This window comes from Dreissena polymorpha, chromosome 5 (assembly GCF_020536995.1).
Source record: "Dreissena polymorpha isolate Duluth1 chromosome 5, UMN_Dpol_1.0, whole genome shotgun sequence".
Lineage (NCBI taxonomy): Eukaryota > Metazoa > Mollusca > Bivalvia > Myida > Dreissenidae > Dreissena > Dreissena polymorpha.
In genome coordinates this window covers 123,300,942-123,317,473 of record NC_068359.1, presented here as the reverse complement: position 1 = coordinate 123,317,473, position 16,532 = coordinate 123,300,942, and positions in this window count along the sequence as shown.

Here is a 16,532-nt window from a genome sequence, read left to right as displayed (position 1 = left end):
ATTATGAAAAGACTGAATATTTTACAAGTATGAGAAGTAAACCATGCAATAACAATATTCACTTCAGAATCAATGTATTATTTGCCATCTTTTAATGTTTCAATTTTCTTAATTCAAATAAATATTTATATTAACCAATATTTTTATTATATTCATTTCAACCTTTTTTTATGATTTGTAATAAATAATCATCAAAGATTGTGAAATCCTGGTAAAATCCATGTTCGTTTCTCTGTATTGGCTGACCTAAAATCTGCGTTGTATACCCACCCTTGAAAAATAATGTTTGGTAAAAATCACTATTGGGATTACAATATGCACCTAGAACAATCCTGCACTTGTAATGAAGTTTCCACTACAGTACAATTGTCAATGGTACTGTATGCATGCACATATACTTTTAATGTACATACTATTAGTAAATATTACAAAACCTTTTTTTCTTACATTAGTACAAAGTACCCAAGAACAACATAATTTAGATCATTAAGAACATGGCCAATCTCAGTTTTGGCGCGAAAATGGGTTTTTACATGTTCGCAATTGTGAAAACGACCCGCTTGTTCCGCGAAGAATTTCAAGGTCATATCCAATCGGCTTTCAAAGTTATACCCATGTAAATGTGTGCAAAAATTTCCATAGAAAATGCGAACATTTCCAAAGTAAATGCGGCAGATGATAAAATATGACAAAATTGTCTAACTCAAGCTTTGAAAGCTTGAGTTAGACAATGTTCTCATATTTTTTACAGAAAAAAATCACACGTTACTTTAAATATTATGACACATGTATTCGAAAAGTCATCATGCAAAATTTTAGCTTCGTTCTGTAATTTAAAAGAAAAGAAGTTTTTTCCTTCTTGTAAATATTAAGGTTGTTCATTTTCGTGGGGAGGGGACGATATGTTGTAGCTTTTTTAAGTTTCCTATTTAAATTCATTGCAGAAACAATATGTTAGAATGTGAATACAGACCATAGTAAGCCATTCTCTTAGCACTTGTTATAAAAAAAATTTCAGCAACTCGAAACTCTACAGCAGACTCTGAAGGATTACAACAGCGTGGCAAGCCTTAAGGCCGATCAGTTGAAAAAGCTTGGTCAACTGTACAACATTGACCCCAATTTCCCTAAAAAGGCACGGATTGTGTTACTCTGCTATGTACTTGGCCTTTCAACAACCGGTCACATTCAGACAGTGGCAACCAGAGACTCCTGTCGGCATTTAAATGATGATCAACAGAAACACTGACTGTAATAACTGTTATATCGCTGTGATAACTGTACATTTTTCGAGAAAATATTTTCTAAATTAATAAAGCTCATTTGTCCAAAATTTGTTGTATAAATTATTCCAGAAATGTTCAAAATAAACAAGTTTTGTCATATTTATGTTTTTCAATTGTCTGGTTCTTTCCCTGGTTTCAACCCTATTGTGTCTAGTCATAACAAAGAGCACATGTTTTAAAATTTACATTTGAGCCTTGTTCTGAGAAAACTGGGCTTAATGCATGTGCGTAAAGTGTCATCCCAGATTAGCCTGTGGAGTCCGCACAGGCTAATCAGGGACGACACTTTACGCCTAAACTTGATTTCCGGTAAGGATGGACTTCCTTGAAACTAAAAATACCATTAAAGCGGAAAGTGTTGTCCCTGATTAGCCTGTGCGGACCTCACAGGCTAATCTGGGACAACATTTAATGCACATTCATTAAGCCCAGTTTTCTAAAAATGCGACTCATTTATTTATTTCTGTTTCAAATACAATTTAGTAATAATGTTAAAGATCTATCATGTATGTAACAGTGTATGAATAATAAATAATTAACACACACTCATTAGTTGTGTAATCTATGAACATTTAATAGCATTTTCAAGTTCAACATAAATATAAATTTCTAACTTTTTTTCGTTCGTGTTAAGCAAGTCACTAAAATAAGGGTTAAAGTCTCTGTCAATAATTCATGGCATAAAAGCTGCGGGTCTGCTAAACTGTTCCTTTGTAGCCTCCTGCCATCCGTTGTGAGCTGTTGATGGGAGGCGGAGGATCCATCGGATATCTTAAAATATAAATTGTTAAAATGGACCAGTTATCATTTAAAATCTAGTTTAGAAAAAGGATGTTCAATAACCTATAAGACAGCATTGTAGTATTTTAAAACAACTTAACAAGTCTAAAAAAATTATTTCACTGAGTCTGAGCACGTTTTCACCAATTTTAAACTGATCAACAGTATACAAGAACAATATAGTCTTCTTTTGACAACACATAATATTTAAAATAATTGCAAATGCTATTTTTTATGTTTGAGCATTTGAGAACTGTGTTTTGTTGTATTGTATTCAACTAGATGAACGTTTTCAATTTACCCCACCCACTAAGCATAATGTTGAATTCCGAAATTATAATTTCGTCTTTAATTGAAACAGCACACTAATTGCAATAATATTTAGATATACTCAGTAAGTACACAATAAACATTTGAATGTTATTAATTAATAGAATATTATCATAAATATGAAACAACTTACCAAGTACGCAGTGTTTCTCTGTTTCTTTAGTCCAAATAATAATCCGCGAGACCGGAAACCGGAAGTCACCAACTCGAAAAGGAATTATGGTCTATTGGAAAGTCACGAATGCCTGTCTTCTCAGTATTATCCATCCATTTTTTTCCAGTTTGCCTCAGCAATTCCAGTTTGAAATATATCTGACTAACCTTCGTAAAACATTTGCTTCAGTAAGAATCATCTCTTCTGTTTTAACAAAGAGCATATCCAGCACAACAAAGAATGGCCACACTTAATTTTAAAAGAATCAAGAGATTGAACTTTTTTTACAGCTGACTTCTTTTTTCATCGCAATTCCGCAAACAAGGGAAAGAACTTTGCTATTTATAAGGTACTTCTTAAGGATAAATGTAAACATATTTAGTCTACCGAAAGTTTGTTAGAGAAAGCAAATTAAATCTACTTTATGAATTTCTTCAAATGTTCTCTGTAAGGTCCGCGCAATCACCAGACTTCTGTTTAGAGATTATTCAAACATAGCAACTAAGTTTTACGCTACGTTCGGTTTATAGAAACGCACTTACGCATTCAGAAAAGCGTACGTAACTTAATACGTACGTATATTTTCGTCCGTAAAGTTACGCCTTGTACCAGAAACGGCGCCCTGGTAGACATACCCAGTAAAATTTATAACCGAATATACTGAAAATATGAAAACTTAACAACTTTTTTTCAAGTAATGTGCTATACCAGTCTTGATATTTAAATCAATATAAACTAATAATTGTAAAGAAATACTGTATTTTACAACTTTTCTTTTCTTCGTCGTCATGGTTGACAGTCCCTTTAAGAAGCGAAAGCTTTTCTACGGAAACGGCCTCTACTACACTGTAAACATTTCGAAGGAACACATCCAAATATGCTGCTTTTTAGTGGATCCGTGGGTCTTTCTTACTGTATTCTTCACGAATATTTCTTTATTGGTATGATAAATCATTACCATTTACAAACTAGGTGTCGATAAAAAATGATTTTTGTAATAACATTTTCTCATTTTCATGGTAAGCAGAATAAACAAATGAAGAATCTGAACTATTAGACTACACTCACCATAGCGATCAAAGTAGGTCAGGTGCTTTCTCATCGGTTCAGTGGCTTGCATTACTCGTCATTAAACAAACGTCTGCAAACATTGAATAAACTAAAATGGAAGGCGGAGCAGATTTTTTTATAAATGTGAATAGATGATGCAAGAATGTGGTTTATTTGAATTTTATATGGTGTTTACATGAGGGGGGGGGGGGGGTGGGGGGCATTTATGATGACTTAAGAATAGTTGTCTTTTTTCCTTATCGTTCTGTCAATTTCGCTGAGAAAAAGGCTAAGTTGAAATAAAGAGTCTGTTAGTGTACAGCAGATTGTACTTGCCTGTCTGACAAAAATGTTTGACTGGTAACACCCAAACAGTGTCAACAAACCTATAATTGACCATTCCAAAAGTTAATTCAAGCCATTGTTTTGCAAAATTACATATCAATTTTGATGGAACTTACTTTTTTACCCTCAAAAAGTGCAATTATTAGAATGAGAGCTATCTTTACATAGTCTATTATTGTAAAGGTTGGTAAGGAGTTTATCTGTGGTGGGTTCGTGTCAATAAGGCAGTTCACTATTTAGACGTTTTGACCAAATTCACTTTTTTAGTAATTAAACAATAAATAGTTTTAAAATCATACTAGTATAAACCACAATTATACTGATAATTTTGCCCATGCACTGCAGTATGCATCCCACGTTATATAGTCATATAAACCCTCAGGGACCCATCATACCAGAAAATATGTATCCAGTTGTCAAAAGTGTATATAGAATAAATTATACTCATTTTGTAACGAAACAACTTTTTGTCTCTTGTCAGAAAAGCCTAGATAATCCAGTCTGAGGCATCATTATATTATTTGATACAGTCAGAAAAGCCTAGATAATCCAGTCTGAGGCATCATTATATTATTTGATCAAAAGTGTGTGAAATTCTGATTTTTAAGCACAAGCCTGAATTCTCCTACTTAAAGAGAAAACATTCACACTAGCCCGACCCTACAAATGTTTAAATATTCAGAAGCCCGGATCAGATTTTAGTAGACAAAATGCTTTCGTGCTTATTTTAATTTTTAAACTGATACAATCCCGTCGACTGGATCATTGGTACTTGGAAACAGAGTTTTTTCCTGTGACATACAGTTTTGGAAGATGTGTGTCCAAAGGACGCATAAGTTTAATATTCTAAAATTGATTTATTTTTAACCTGTCTCGGTCTGAATTCAATTTTGTTTACATCCATCACTTTCTGCTTGCCAGCTTCCATAAACATAAGAAAACACAATATTAAATTGTATAGAATTGTAACAGGTATAAATACGTCAATGATGCAGTTGAATGTTCAACTGATGACTGCCTTAAATTTGTGTCATCGATTGTTAAGTAAAGAACATTAAGAACAAAAACTCAATTTTATTTTTAAAAGATGTAAATCTCACTGGGCACTTAGACTTAAGAGAGTTTAGAATTTGTCATTTTCCGACATGTGAATTCACTGTTCTTCCAGCAGTTAATTACACAAACATTCCAAGAAATAAATCCTTCGCTTTAAAACCTCCTTGAAAATGTGGTTTACATCAAATTGAATTTGGTAATTTTGATAAAACATTCTTTGATACAATCAGGTTTGGGCCAAAATAAGGTCCCACATTTATCTGCAATCAGCACTGTGTAAATGTTTGTTGGTTTAATGTGATTTCTTTATATATCCCAGGGTGGAATTAGGGTATACCAAGAAGCAGATGGCACAGATGCTCCATGTTTCCACTTCAGTCGTGAAGCGCCGGTTAAGGTAATGGTGCTCTTAACCTTTGCAATTTCTTTGGTAGCATTCTGTCAATCAGTGGCCCGATCTCAACCAAACTTATTCTGAAGCACAGAGGAAACTAATTATTGTAAAAAGTAATTTGGTGGAGTTATTCCTCTTATTGACATGGCAACTGGGCACCAAATTTTAAACATTCTGCTTCTCCAAACCTTGTGACTGGATTTCATAAACTTTTTATAATAATTGTTCCTTTATTGACTGTCTATCAAGTTTGTAAAAATCATTATGGTATCTAAAAAAACATTGCCGCCCAGGGTTCTGAGTCTACTTTCATTATATGCCATAATAGAAATACTTTAAAAATCTTCTCTGAAACTGTTGGTCATATTTTAGTAATAATTGGCAGAAAGTATTGTTGCGTAACACTGCTAATGTGGTAATATATAAAAATACATGAACCTCAAGGGGTGGGGCCTTTTTACCTACATGATTTATATAGGAAAATTTAAAAAAAATCGGGATCTAAATTGAAACATGGGAAAACTTAAAAAAAAATCATATCAGGTGAGCGACCAAGGGCCCTCTGAGCCCTCTTGCTTGAAACAATTGTCCCTATGTTATATTTGGAGCCTACCCATCTACCCATTTAGCAAATATAGGGGTTTTTATACAAAGGACTATAATAATGGTGTATTTTGAGGTGTATTTAATTGCAAATAGTGGGGACCTTGATCAGAGGGCATTTAGGGAAGCCCTCTGTTTAGAGGCCCTCTGATAAGGGTAAACACTGTTTGCTTGTTTTCATATATATGGTATCATGGTACTGTGGATTAAGGTTTTCTCATGAGTCATTTGCTCAAAGACATCACAGGTAGCCACATGAAACTTGGAACTTGCAAATATATTTATACATGTATGTATATTCACTATTTCATGGGTAGTCCGCACTGGCGTGGCTCACAACCCTGCGACCTTTATTTATCAATTCCCCTTGTTTTGATTTTGAAAATTATAAAGTGATTACAAAATCTCTATGTTTTTTCTTTGAATAATGAGCTTTGGGGTTGTACGAATTCACAATAAATAACATTATGATCTATCAGTTTGCTCTTGGAAAAGAAAAAATCAATGCCTTTTTCTTAAATGCAATGGCTAATGCCCCTTAGTATGTTTCCTTCTTATGTAGCCTGTATAACTAGAATTTCATGATTGATCACACATGTGTCTCATACTTTATCATTTTTATGCCCCCTTCGAAGAAGAGGGGGTGTATTGCTTTGCTCATGTCGGTCGGTCGGTCTGTCGGTCGGTCCGTCCACCAGGTGGTTTCCGGATGATAACTCAAGAACGCTTGGGCCTAGGATCATGAAACTTCATAGGTACATTGATCATGACTCGCAGATGACCCCTATTGATTTTGAGGTCACTAGGTCAAAGGTCAAGGTCACGGTGACCCTAAATAGTTAAATGGTTTTTGGATGATAACTCAAGAACGCATACGCGACCAACAGGGCGAACTCTGAACAATATAACTGAAGCAACTGGTCTGTAATCCTAATTTTGAATGTCAATCTATGTCACATTGGTGCAAAATGCGGTAATCAGGTTAAGTCGTCTACCATTGATGTACATTGACCTTAAATGAGCGGTTCATGATCATCTTTGCCATCTTTCTATTATATATTTTACACGAGTTGTTGAGGTGTTAAGTGTTCATGACTTTAAGCAACTTATCCCATAAATCATAATTTGTGTTTGTGTGTAATCAATGTGGAGTAGGAATGATGGCATTTTCAGGTTAATTTCACTAATACTTAAGATTCGCATCTGCTTTAAATGAGACATGGCGTAGTTATTTGTCAAGTTCAATGAATGTCCTACTTTCAATAATGACGCTATTTCAAATCATGTCTCATATTATAATATAACAAGTGCTTTCCTATTCGAATGTAGCTTCAGAATGACAGCCTGCATCAAACTGAATGGGGAAATCTGATTCAAGATGTCAACAAAGCTATTGAGCATAACTACAAAAGAGTCGCAGAAAGTAAGTAAACAGAATAATCTAGCTTACATATATGTTTTAGAACACCTGAGCAGAATGCGCTCATTAAGAACGTTTGTGGTCACCTATTGTCGTGGTTCGTCGAGCGTCGTGCGGTGTGCGTCGGCAACATTTAGCATGTTTACATTAAAGAGACCACGTGTATTCCTGAATATACATGGAACCGCCTCAGGATTTTTGTTCGGATGATATATCGGCGGACTTTGAAACTGGGCTTCTTGAAATCAAGCTAAAGTTGAGTAGGTCAAGTTAAAAAACACAACTTGTTAACACCCTGAAGGTAAAATAAATTGATTAATAATCGTAAAACTCGTTCAGAACATGTGTTAATCTGATATATAAGTTTAATTGAAAATGTTCCGGTCCTTTGGAAAACATTGCGGGGAAGTTTACTTTTTAAGAGTTTGGTGAAGCTTTTTAAATACTAAAGTAATGCTTTACTGTTCAACTAAAATTAGCTGCAATGAACCTTTCAAAGATCATTGGTTCTAATAAAAGAAATAAAAAAAACATGGCTGCCGGGGGGCGGGGCATGTTTCCTCATATGGCCATATTTAGAACTTTTTAACAAAAAAATTAAGAAATCAAAATGATGGTCAAATTATCATGAAACTTGCTTAGAATATTGTTCAAATAAAATATTCTGGCACGCGGAAAAACATGGTCCTCAATGGCAGGGGCATATTTCCTGAAATGGATTCAGTGAAACTTGTTTACACTTTTAAAGTCACTTTTCAGTCCAATCTGCCCACAACTTTTTCAGAATATTTGTTCAGTTGATGTAGTGGCCAAGTTCCCGAGAAGTAAGAATATACCCAACAATTTTCGACTACTTATTTTGTTTCACGGTATTGTTAACTAAATAGGTGCATTATTCTTACAAACAGCATGTATTTCAAATGATGTTATTAACATGTTATGGCTTTGTGTTTTGGTAAATCTCTTACAAGTTAAAACCACATACGTTTAATTTTGATCAGAAATTCAGCCTTTACAAACAGGCAGTTTTGTCGTGATTGATGTCTCGTATACGTTTGTATGGGATTTTTGTTTGTGTTGTTTAATACTGTTTAAACCTTTTTTATGATAATCGAATATTCGTTTGTCAATATTTGAATACATTCGAATATTCGATTCTTAAAACTTATGATTTTGACATCCGAACGTTCGACACTCTGAAGCAAAGTACTGGCCCTTATTGCCTCAGATACTACTGAAAATCGTATCCTATATTCATTTTGATAAGGGGATAGAGCATTCATTTTACAAAAGATAATTGATTATAATGCTCTTCATTTTCACTTTTTACTTTCTATTTTCATACGATATCAGTTCATTTTCGGTAAACATATTACAATAATTCTCATTTATTTTAATGCTATACTAAATTAATTGTATTCTTTTCTATACATAATATTAACGTGTTTTTCGCTCAATGTTTCGGAACTTAAACGATGTCAAAACTTTAATAAAACTTTGACGATATTAATTATATTCCTTCTGTGTACATAAATTGCATGGTGCCTTCGTCTTATCACTGGAGCGTGTGAAATTATTCCAAACACGCGAGGGTGACACTTAGTATAGAAGTTAGAGTCTTAATTGAAGATTATACTGTGAGTTAAAAAAGAACACTCTAAAGCCTAAATAAATTGATACTTGTTTTCAACCAATTTGAATAGTTAATATTCGAGTAACTAAATTCTGATTCGACAATCATGTACTTAGTCTATGAATATAGAAATTAAAATTATTGGTCATTTGAAGGTAAACGTAAGTCGGGATGTCTTTATTGTTTTATTTGAGAGACGCTGAACTATGAACAGCATGTCAAGAATCTTAGACAATAGATTAAACGCGATGTATAACGCCCGTGTAAAACTCCTACATAAAACCAAATGCAAACACTATACCTCTGAATACAACCTCATGTATTCCATTTATCACTTCGTAAATTGATGACTGCTGTTCTCCAGACGTACTATGGTGTAGAATATTGTAAAACGTTCGACCGCATGAGGTATGATGGAAGATCTCCAACTTGGGATAATCTGTCAACATTGACCTCATGGGTGATACCAGCTGTGAACTCCACGACCTCACCAACAGACTCTATGAAATAGCAATAGCATACGCGCTGGAAGTCAACAAGGAGACGCTGCAGATCGTGGTGAAAAACACAAACAACACCAGTGCAGTCATTAACATTAACGACACGAAGCTAGAAGAAATGGCAAGCTTCAAGTACTTGGGAGCAATCCTGTCCGATGAGGGTACCAGTACCGCTGAGGTCCGTATTGCCATGGTGACCATAGCGATAGCCAGACTAAGCAGGTTTGGACGAGAAATTCCATCAGCTTCCCCAACAAGTACATGCAATACAAGTTCCTCGTAGTCTCCAACCTACTGTACAGCTGCGAGACATGGGAACTTAACTTGGACACAGAACGCAGGATACACCATTTGAACACAAGTAATTACGAAGCCTGCTCCGCAATTAGTACGACCTAAACATGACAGCAGCATTTGTTGACCCACAAGAACCACTCATGGCGACAATCAAACGACTTAACCTTGCTTGGTTTTGACACGTCACCAGGCACGCCTCTCTGTGCAAGACTGTGATCCAGGGCACGCTAGATGAAGGTCGCCGTCAAGATGGACAATATGAAAGAGTGGAAGTCCCTCCCTACGAAGGAGCTACTACCAGCAGCCAACAACAGACCAGACCCGGCGAAACATCTCTATGGCGTTGTCCATCGTTTACCCAGACGTCAAGACCGGTCATGGGGATGATGATAATGATGTTGTCCAACAATTCCTGATACACTAAAGTTGTCTTTACTGAACCAAAAATACAACTTGCACTTTAACATTATAAAGAGTTTCGTTGCATTTAAAGCGGATATTCGAATATGAAATTTGGATTCGAATATTCAGTCGATTTTCGAATATTCGTTTCGTTTCAAGTGCTACATTTAATTAATTATAAGAATAAATTGGTCGCGCCTTTGTCATTCAGTAAATCTCCATTGATACGTTTCATGTGAGCATATCGAGTTTTCCCATGTTTCTTTCAGTTCTTATTTTTGATGACGGTACATTTTAGAAACCATGGTTTCCTCTGTCAATCAAGTTAACCCGCCTTTATGACGGTTGTTGCAAGAATATGTATGTATACATATACGCCTGATGAGTAGTATACATAACAATAAAAACAATGTTAAATATGAGTTCCTCTATGAGCATACATATATCTGATTGGTAGAAAAAATATTTGCAAATAATGTATTCCTATGAACATTTATTATCTTTTCAGATCTTTTCTGCAGGCTCATAGACCATTACCGCGACACTGTCAGCTGTGTTCCTCTGTCTTTAATGAGCTCCAGTCTCGATAAGCAAGTAAAAAACATATATGCCAGTCCAAAAATACACATAATGAAAATAGAGAATAATGGGAGACGCACAAAACAAGAGCAAATTTTTTCGTACAAAGATTGCTTTTACAGAGGTAATCATTTTTGCAGACGAACATTTTTACAAGGCGAGCCGGGCAGTGGAAAAGCAACATTCGCTGCAAAGTTAGTTGACGATTGGTGTAACGAACATGCAACCCTCGACGGAATCTACAAAAGAAAAAACGATGTTTGTTGACTTTGATACCCTTTAAAAAATTAAGTTTCTATTGTTTATCTCTTTGCGAGATTCAAGACATCAGAAGGACGTAATGCAGATGATAAAAAACTCAACTTATTGATAAGATGTATGCGGAAGATGAACGTGAGGAAGCGAAGAAACTTTGCCTACACATCACGAAAAATGAAATGTGTCTCGTTATTCAAGACGGTCTGGATGAATGGCCTGGTGACGAGCCTTTACCTTCTATTACTGGAATTCCTAAGGAGAAGTGCATCGTATTAACAACTTCTCGACCATGGAAACTTGCGGATGAACGTATCAAAATTCGCAAATTGATATTCTGTTATATTTAGATGGCATAAGTGATCCAACAGCGTTTAACGAAATAATATTGCGTTCCGACTTCCGCTTCCGGTGGTATCAAAACACAAAATAAGATGAAGTAAAAATAATTTTTTTTAGTGATCTGAGACATATTTTATGGTGAAATTGAATGGATAAATGTGTAGGATAAAGAGCAAAACGCAAGTATGACAATTAAGAAAACTACATCATAAAGACATTAGTAGTTTGTTTGACACTTTTTCCTCTACCGGTATAATGCGGCAGGTGGGGTATCGAATTCATTAAACAATATTTAGATTGGAAAACTGGTTTAGTACCTACCTACCAGTTTACAGTTAGTTCGTCACGCATGACTGAACAGTCTAATTGTCGAATTACCTACCAAACAACAGTGTGACAAGCAATTGAAATTCAGACAATAGGTACAATACGGTACACTACGATAGAAAATCAGTCGAGGGGTGACCGAGCCAGCGCGTTGTTTTTCTTTTATCGTGATTGTAGTGATTAAAGTAAAAGTAAAATCACGCGGTTATGACTACAAATAATGAATAAAAGACCCCATTCATCAACAGCAAGTTAAAGTGCTTTAAACAGACGATAGCCGTTTAGAACCACCAGTTTTTGAAACACCCGTAGCATGAAAGCAAAATAAGAGACATAATAAAAAGAAAAAGACCGACAAAGCTATATCAAACCAGAAAAGCCTGACTGATTTCATGACAAGTAAAGAAACGGAAATGCCAGCAGATCAATCGCAATCATCGATCGAAAAAGCGCTTAAAAGAGATCAGCTCAAAATTGTCAAATGTACTAACAAAAGATGACAGCTTAATCATAAAAAATATCATAAGGGAAACGCTCGAAGAACTTAAAGAGAAACTTCTGGGCTCAGTGATGAAACGAATCGAAATAATCGAAGGGAATATGTTCGAACAAGCAAAAGAGGTCGAGTCGCTCAAAACAACAAATCGAGGAAAAAAATCTGGAAATTGACTTGTTAAAACAAAAAGAACAATCCTCAGAGAAAGCGCATGAGGCCAGTCTTAAACGACCTGGAACAGTACGGTCGACGAAACAGCGTCCGAATTACTGGCCTTCTGAATGACACCGAAAACCAAACTTCAAATGCCGTTGCTGAACAATCGGCTAATCTGATAAATCAAAAATTGGGAATACGTATAGAATATAGAGACATTGATGTGGCACATAGGCTCGGCAAACTAGCATTCACAATAAAAACAGACCAGTAATTGTTAAATTTGTGAGACGCCAGACAAAGATAGACATCATGAAAAGAGCGAAATTACTAAAGGGCACAGGGATTTTCATCAATGAAGATCTTACCAAAAAAAATGCCGAGGTTCTTGCGTCGCTACGCCTGAAAGAGCCTACGCTTATAGACAGAGCATGGTCCTACGAAGGGAAGTTGTTTGCTAGATCAGAGGCAGTGACCGACCTGAGCAAATAAAATCTAACCAATATCAGACTTGGCTTAGTAAGCCGTGGCCAGGAAAGGACAACACCTCGTACGCCAGGAAGATGTCATCAAGCGACAGAAAACGTCCCGTCATCTACACAGAAAATGTAACAGCGATGGTGCTCAAATAAGACTAAGATATAAATCTACATCTCATTAAAAATCGACAAAAATACATATATGTTTATTATACATAACCAATTGTAATAAACTTAGGTATAAGAACAACACAAAATTGTATACATAACCTATCGTAGTAAACTTTAGGTAAACGAGCACAACACTTTATACATAACTTATTATAATAAACGGAGGGAAAAGACCACAAAATAGTAACATTAGTCAACAAACAATATAAATTAAAAAAATATATACAGATATGCCTTGGTACATACTTCCGGACCAACACGTCAAGTAAAGTTGTATATTGTATTTGTATAGAAAGCAAATGTACAATATATTTAATTTCATCACTTATCACTGTGTTTCTCATAGTTTGTATTTTTTCAGAAGTAGATTTTTTGATTAAAAGAACTGCGTTCGTATTAATTTACAAATGCATATCACTTATTACGTGTTTCTCATAATTTATTATTTTCAGAAGCAGATTTTTGTATTAAAAGAACTGCGTTCTTATTATTTTAAAAAATGCATAAAACAGTATATGGATTTAATGTATTTTGTGTGCATTTCTTCCCGGTAGATCTGCACCTTCTTGATTAGATTTGTTTATATAGCTCATAGACAACTATCCAGACACCTACTCATGTTAAATAACAGAACTGCCACGTTCAAGTCAATCAAGTTAAGAGTAAAACAACCATTCTGTGTTGAGGAATATAGAGAATACTAGGTTAGGCGTTGAATACAGAGAAGTGTATGTTGCGGAGGCTTAGAACGCCGGAAGCGCGAGCCTTGGCGAGCGCTTTCGGTGTTCGAGCCGAGCAACATAAACTTCTCTGTATTCAACGCTAAGTCCTAGTATTCTATTTATCCCATTTGATTTTTTCAACGTGACATTTAACATAAATAGATGTAATAACCTTAACAATAATTTTAATTCAGTCATAAAATCGCTTAACATCTAACATGTAACCATGCGTAGTGATTACATGTATTTGTTCTGGTACGCAAAATAGTCTTTCAAAATTCACACATAAACCCAAAACTGTAAAACAAGTAAAAATATCACCATATGCTACATTCAATTTTACGCATTATGCGAATTTTACACATTACGACCGCAAAGAAGATTTTACTTTACTATAATTCATTTTATTTTCGAAAGAATGATCAAAATCCAATATGGCGGCGATTGCTCCTGACAATGCTGTCGATGTCACATACATGTACACCATCGACGACCTAGTTCTGGCTACCATAACTTTAAATGTCGCTTTTTAAAATGATTTTGACTGGCGCGACTTTGTAACAGGTCTGTCAATACTAAATAAACGGTAAGCTGAAGTTTCTTTAGCTATCGAAGACCTTGACATTTGACGATTAAACAGACAATTGCAGCGACTGACACTTTATTTGTACAACAAAATTACAGGGCAATACGTTTTTCCGACTTCGGACGACGATTTAAGGACGCGCAGAACGAGTTTTTTTATATAATGTTCTTGGTATGCCGTGTGTGATCCGATACATCAATGGCGCCCATGTTAAAATCATTTCCCCGAGTACAGACTACAGGGAACGACAAAAGTACAAACAAAAATCAAAACACGTAAGAACTAGTATCTTACCTTTAATTATCCTTAAAATCCATCTAATAATCCATTTAACCAACTAATATTGACGATTTTGCATCTAGGGTCTTAAATAATTATTTTAGCATATTAAATAAAGACCCTTATGCCATTCATCACTTTATTCAAATGATTTATGAACGCGATAAACTTTCTTCTCGTCACAAAACAAACGCTACGTCATGTACTCTACATTACTGCTGTTCAAATGAACCGGAGCAGTTTATCTAATAATAGCCGTTGGTAAACTCGGTTTTCATTTGCAGATTTCTGCATACAACCTAATTATTTTAAACTTGCACAATGTTTTATTTATCTATGGTAAATGCCCTTATTGTACGAGAAAATAATTTAATATATAAATACACAAAGATGGAAAACATTCCAGTACACACAGATAACGAGTAGAAAATACCCGTGTACAAAATGGGACGTTCCCAATTCCAGTGTGGTGCTATTTTTTACCATCTTATACTTTACACAGCTCTATGCCTAACGTGAATTAAATAGGAAAGCAAACATAGCAATTATCATTAACTGTGCGATATGTTATGGCTTGTTGTACATTCTTAATATTTAGTTAAATGTCAAAGTAATATGTTTGGTTATAAACAATGCACATTTCACGAAATAGGAAAATGTGATCAATAGACAATTCAGATATGTCGACATACAGTACATGTACAAAACAGTGAATAAGTCGCGTTTATAATAAATCGTCCAAAAAATGGGGAAAATGAAGCAATAAGTATGGTCATTTTATGACGCCATCATCAGCTGATTCATTAAACGGATGGCGAACATTATGTCATTGACTATATTAAAGGTTGAAGGTTATAATTTTAAGCTTAAGTTTTTTCGACTTTGTTTCTTATGAAAAATCATTCAGTGGTAAAGTAAATATAAATAAAAAATAACAAAACAAAAATCGTGTAATTTTAATTTTATTCAACATTTCTTTTGGTGATATATGTCATATATATGTATCTCTATGCAAAATATGCACATTTTCTTCTAATGGTGTTGACCTTATAATTCGATCAATGAACCAAACAATATCGACCTTATTTTAGCGCATATCGCATGACGTCATTTAAAAAGTAGTCCGTGCACGCGACAGGTATATTCCACAGTGTTGATACAAGCAAGTATATTCCACAACGTGTTAACCGTCAATGTCGCGGTGAAAATGGGATAAAATTATTTTGTCAATTTAGCTGTACATATTTACGCATTTCCTGTGTTGAGGATTATCTTTTTGTACATTTTAGCATGTTTACTTATTTATTATCCTAGACATATAACACCTACATTGTTATAATTACGCACTTAAGAACATTGATCTATATTTATATATGAAGCGTATGGTGCTTAGAAATATGTATTACAAAATACAAAAAAAAATATATGCTACACATACAAGTGTGTGTAGTCAGTATATTGTATTTGCTATACAATTTCACTTCACGTATGTTGTCAATTAACATCTTTCTAAGCCGGCAACAGATTTTTGTAATCCTCTTGTTAATAAAATTAAAATATTTCCCACGCTCACACACGCACACACGCATGTACACACCGCACACACATGCAAACAACAAAACGCGCGCGCTCGCGCACGCACAACACACCGTGCACACACGCATACGAGCACGCACAATCCCGCACGCGAGCTCGCGCACACGTACGAACGCGCGCTCGCACAAACACAAACCATACACAAACAAGCACACATACACACACGCGGAAATGCGCGCACGAACACACGCACACGGACACACATTCACACACACGCGCATACACACACATACTTGAATCCGCGCGCACACTCCTGACACGAACAAGCACAACACACGCGCATACATACGCGCG